We start from the raw sequence: 6,069 nt of genomic DNA, 5'->3' as shown, positions 1-6,069 counted from the left end.
GTGTTGACTCCCAGTGGGCCCTCAACAGTGGAGGTGGAGGTGGAGATGAGGAGAATAAATGATCTTTCAGCCTCGGCAGATGTATCACCACAGAGCCACCCAGCCCTGGCACTACAGGGGGAGGGCCTGGACCTGGGCGAGCAGCGGAGGCTGGCTGAGCTGCTGCAGAAATGGACTAAAGTCTTTGCGGCAGACAAGGATGATTTTGGCCACACTACTGCAGTCCTTCATCAGATTCCCACTGGGGACGCACCACCAGTACGCGAGAGATACAGGCCAGTTCCACCTAATCTATATGCTGAGTTAAGATCCTTGTTGAAAGGTATGTTGGACAATGGTATAATAAAGGAAAGTGCTAGTCCCTGGGCTGCCCCCGTGGTACTGGTCCGGAAGAAGGATGGGTCCTGGCGGTTTTGCGTTGATTACCGGAAGTTAAATGCCATCACTCACAAAGATGCTTTTCCTTTGCCCAGGATCGAGGAGTCCCTGACCCATCTCAAGGAGTCTGCCTGGTATTCTACCCTGGATCTCGCAAGTGGGTATTGGCAGGTCGAGGTGGATCCGCGGGACCAAGAAAAGACAGCCTTCGCAACACCAGTGGGCCTTTTCCAGTTCGAGCGGATGCCCTTCGGCCTGTGCAATGCCCCCGCTACCTTCCAGCGGCTCATGCAGCGCTGCCTGGGCGGCCAGGTGAATGACTTCCTGTTGATATACTTGGATGATGTCATCGTGTATTCACCCTGTCTCAGCAGTCACTTCAGGGACACCTCAAGAACGTGTTTGAGAAACTACACCAACACGGCCTGAAACTCCAGCCACAGAAATGTCACCTCTTTTGTAAAGAAGTCAAGTACCTGGGACATGTGGTCAGCAAAAGTGGGGTGGCTACTGACCCTGACAAGACAGCAGCAGTACAGAACTGGCCGGTTCCTGCGACAGTCACCCAAGTCCGCTCCTTCCTTAACTTCGCAGGCTATTACTGCCGTTTTATCCCTGGGTTTTCCAGAGTGGCAGCCCCCATCAACGCGCTCCTTCAGGGTACGGCAGGGGTTAAGAAGGCAGTAATTCAGTGGTCCCCCAAGTGCCAGCAGGCCTTTGAAGAGCTCAAGCAAGCGCTGCTGCAGGCACCAGTGCTGGCTTATGCAGACTTTACCCTACCGTTTTTGCTGTATACGGATGCCAGCTTGGAGGGACTTGGGGCAGTGCTGTCACAGGTACAAGGGGGGAGGGAACGGGTGATTGCTTATGCAAGCCGGAGCCTGAAACCCCACGAGAGGAATGACCAGAATTACAGTTCATTTAAGTTGGAGCTGTTGGCGCTGTTTTGGGCAATCACGGAGAAGTTTAAGCACTACCTGTGGGGGGCAGAGTTCACGGTGTTCACGGATAACAACCCCCTTGTACACCTGGAGACGGCAAAACTGGGAGCGGTAGAGCAGAGGTGGGTGGCTCAACTGGCCAACTTTACCTTCTCAGTCAAATACCGGCCTGGCACAACGAACCGGAATGCAGATGCGTTATCCCGACTTCCTGGAGCGGCAAATGCCCAGGCCGTCCAGCTTGCCCATCCCCAGGAGGGAGGGCCGGAAGAGGAGGTTCCTCGGGCAGCTCAGGACGATGGTTGGGGGTCCTGGCAAGACCGCCAGCAGCAGGACCCAGAGTTGAACCAGGTGAGCCAGCTGAAAAGTCGAGGTTTAGCAGTGTCTCAGATGCGAAACTTGGTGTCCCCTCAAGTTCACAGGTGGGTGCGAGAATGGGATCGACTGGAGCGACGCAGAGGAGTCCTGGGACGTTGCATTCAAGAACCAGATACCGGCCAGCTGACCTTCCAGTTGATTGTCCCAACGCAACACACTCAGGACTTGTGGAAAGATTACCACAAGGCCGCTGGACACGCCAATAGCGAAAAGGTCCTTGGCCTTATGCGCCGCCGTTTCTACTGGCAAGGAATGGGAAAAGACATAAAGGCTTGGACAGCTGGGTGCCCCGAGTGTGCGGTTGCAAAAGCTGGCCCCGCGGTGCGGTCCCCCCTCCAGCCGATATTATCCAGCTATCCATGGGAAGTTGTGGCCTTGGATTATTTGTCTTTAGGGCGGCCAGCTGACACACATCAGTATATTCTTGTAATGACTGATCTGTTTTCTAGGTTTGCAGTGGCTGTACCTACTAAGGACCAGACTGCTCAGACTACTGCAAACGCCCTGTGGGCTGCCCTCATCCAGCCGTTTGGCTGTCCAGAGCGTTTCCTGACAGACCGTGGGGGGGCTTTTGAATCTGAGGTAATGCATCGACTCTGTGAATTGTATGGTTGCACGAAGAGCCGGACCACTCCATACCACCCGCAGGGCAATGGTGCATGTGAAGGCTTCAATAGGACGCTACTGTCCCTGTTAAATACACTATGTGAAGAGGATCAGTCACGGTGGAGAGACAAGCTTCCAGCCTTGGTGCAGGCCTATAACAACACTGTGCATTGTAGTACCTGTCTGACCCCTTATTTCATGCTTTTTGGACGTCATGCCCGACTGCCTATTGACCTGTGCGTAGATGTTGTCCCCCCACAGGATCGGCGGACAGTGGCGGGATGGGTGGACAAACACCATCGGACGCTGGTGGATGCCTATAGCCGGGTCCGAACCCACGCAGGACAAAGGCAGAACTGGGATCGGGCTCGGTATGACAAGAAGGCACGGGCCGTCCCTTTGTTGCTGGGCGAGAGAGTGCTGATCAGGAATTTCAGACGGAGAGCTCGGGGCAAGTTGGCACCCCATTGGTTGCCCTCTCCTTTTGTGGTGATTTCGCAGATACGGCCTGGCCACCCAGTGTACAAGATTCGACCTGAAGGGAAGGAGGGACCGATTCAGACGATGCACCGGAACAACTTGCGCCCCTGCCCTGCAGGACTCGGGACGACAAGGACTGAGCCCAAGGTGTGTACTCCAAAGATGGATTCTTTGCCTAGGCAGCCTACGTTTTTTTTACCTTTTGCCCCCTTAGCCCGATTGGCCCCATTGGCCGTTGCAGAGCCTGCCATTCCTCACCTGGGGGTTGAGCCAGCACAGCTTGCTGATCCAGCTCAGGCCCCGGCCTTATTGGAACCTGATGCCCAGGTCGGAGGTGAGATTTATCATATCCCCTCTGTAGAAATCGTTCAGCCATTTCGTGTGCCTTAGCGTGATAGTCCCCTTTGTTGTTACAAATTCTTCTCAACCTGATAAATTGTCCATAAGGGATGTTGTTGATGAGGTGATCAGGGTGGGAACTTTCAGCATGTAAAACTGTATTGCTGTCAGTGCTTTTACGATAGATCGATGTATCCAAACCCCTGTTCTCATTCACTGAGATGAGAAGATCCAAGAAATGAATAGTTTCACGACTGTATTCCATAGTAAATTTTAAGTTAGGATAGGTTTCATTCACAAAAACATTAAATGCCTCAAGCTCATCCTCACTACCTGTGAATACCATAATGATGTCATCAATGAATCTGCGAAAGAACAACATTTTATCAGCAAACGGGTTATTATTGAATATGTGCCTTTCCTCCCACAATCCCATGTACAAATTTGCATGATTGGGAGCAAAGGGAGACCCCATGCTGGTGCCTTGAGACTGCAAAAAATATTTTTTATCGAACATAAAATAATTTGATTTCAGTGTAAACTTGGTCAACATCATGAGCAATTCAAAAGGGAGAACATCTTTTTTAGGTTCCAAATAGAAGTCCATGGCCTCTAATCCACCTTCATGCGGGATGTTGGTGTATAGGGCTTCAACATCAAAGGAGACCAAGAATGAGTTGTGAGGCATAGAGAAGGTTTAGGACATCCCTGGTATCTGCCACATATGATGGTAAAGTCTTTACAATGTCTTTAATAAAGAAATCCACAAATTGGCTTAGTGGTTCAGACAGCGAGTTCTTACTTGCTACAATAGGTCTGCCCGGTGGATTCAACAATCGCTTGTGTATTTTGGGCAATAGATAGAAGACAGGAGTCATCGGGTGTTGTATTTGCAAAAACTCAAATTGTTTTTTAGTAATCCACTGGTCCTCCAGAGCTCTATTCAAGATAGAGTCTCTCTCCTCTATGAAGGTTTCCACTGGATTATGTGGTAACTGTCTGTAAAACGAAACATCTCCAAGTTGCCTAAAGGCCTCAGTTATATAGTCCTTGGTGTTTTGTACAACCACAGCCCCTCCCTTATCAGCTGGTTTAATCACAATTTTCGAATAATTTTGTAGTTCATTTAAGGCCTTTCTTTCCACAAAACTGATGTTGTAATTCTTGACATTGTTTTTCGATTTTACAACAGTTTCAATATCTCTTTCCACTAATTTACTAAATGGGGCCAGAGTGGGGTTAGGTGCACCCGGAGGGAGGAAAGTGGATTTTTTCTTAAATTTATTCAAAGGGTCAGGGGGGGCTCCCACAGTGGCATTCGTTTTGTTATGAAAAAAGTGTTTCAAATGAAGTTGTCTAAAGAATTTATATGAATCAACTTTCAAATTGAATGCATTAACTTTATTCGTGGGAACAAAAGATAAGCCCCGACTCAAAACCTTAGTATGTAGGGTGGAGAGAGGATAATCAGATATGTTGATTACCGAAAGTTCTGTCTCCGGGCATGGCTGTTCCGCGTCTCCACGTTCCACTCCACATTTGGTGCCAGGCGTGCGCCTCGTCCTCTGCCCCCTCCTGGTTTTCTTCTGGGGGCCCGATCCCCTCCTAAAAAAGGCTCATCTCCGGAGGATGCACTGGTGTGGCCCTGGTCGCTCGTCCCCTCCTCGCTGGTCAGGAGAAGGTCCAGGTGTTGCCCCCGCCGGCAATGCACGCGAGGTCCTCCCCGTGCGCGCGGTCTCCAATTGCGCTGTGCGTTGGTAGTCCAGTCATAAACTGTCCCTTGTCGATAGTCCTCCGCATCTCGTTGGTGTTTCTTTATTTTGTAGGCTTTCAGTTCATTTTCAAACTTCGTCAATTCATCCTTTAGTTCTTTTTCCATAGTTGTGAAATCAGCTGTGTTCATATTGCTTTTCAGGATGGTTTTTATTTCTTGCAACTCAGTTTTCACTATCTGAGTGTCTTGCTTCGTTTGTTCAATTATCAGCAGAGTCAAGTCTAATGAGCACTTATTAAGAATCTGATCCCACTTCTTTTTGAATTCGGGATCTTGGTTACCCAGTGTGGGCTTCTTATTGATTCTCAGTCCTCTGGGAATTTGTTTGTTGCGCCAGTATTCCGACAGTGCAATTCCATGCCATTTAAGGCGTATCTCTTTTTTCTCCAGATACATCATCTTAGACTTCTCATTAGTCAGACTCACTGTCGGATTGTCTTTTTGGCCTTCATCAAATAGGGATAGCTGAGAGATAATGTTTTGTGCCTCCATGTCATCGAAGGAAAAGCACGAGGCTTGGTTCCCGTGCTCTCTTTGTTCATCCATGCTTGCATGAGAGGCGTGCCAGGGGGAGGGAAACTCCTGCGGTGTTTCCGAAAGTAAACTGAAGAAAAGCAAATCTCCCTGCACAGCCACAGTTCCTCAGGTGCAGGTGGGTAGCAGGAGTGCGTAAAATCAATAGAAAAAGACGGCCACCGCACACTGATAAGACTCTGCTGATATACTTTTATTATGAACAACGCGTTTTGCTTTCAGCGTCGTCAGGTTCGCCTCTGGCGTTGCTGGGTGTGTTCATATACCTTCGGTCACATGACCCAAACCATCCACAGATGGCAACAAAGTTTTAAAAAACACTCGTGATTATCATATGATGTATATGTACAATATAGCAACACTCAAATAAATAAAAAAGGGAAGCAATACACCCATCACATACAATAGAATACAATATAATAGAAAGCCAAGTTATGAGTGGCGCAACGTAATCACAATCACCCAGCGGGTACAATGTATCACACCACAACAATAAATGTAACAATCAAGTTCAAAGAAAACAGCTCAAGTCCTGTGAGTCATTCATACCATACGGCTCGACAGTGGAGAGTTCGTTTATCCAAAAAGCCTCTCTTCTCAGTAGTTGTTTTATAATGTTACCTCCTCTTGGGTTAGGTT

Source organism: Eutrigla gurnardus (genome assembly GCF_963514095.1).
Source record: "Eutrigla gurnardus genome assembly, chromosome: 19".
Taxonomy (NCBI): Eukaryota; Metazoa; Chordata; class Actinopteri; order Perciformes; family Triglidae; genus Eutrigla; species Eutrigla gurnardus.
The sequence above is the reverse complement of the archived record's forward strand: the minus strand, read 5'-3'. Positions refer to the sequence as shown.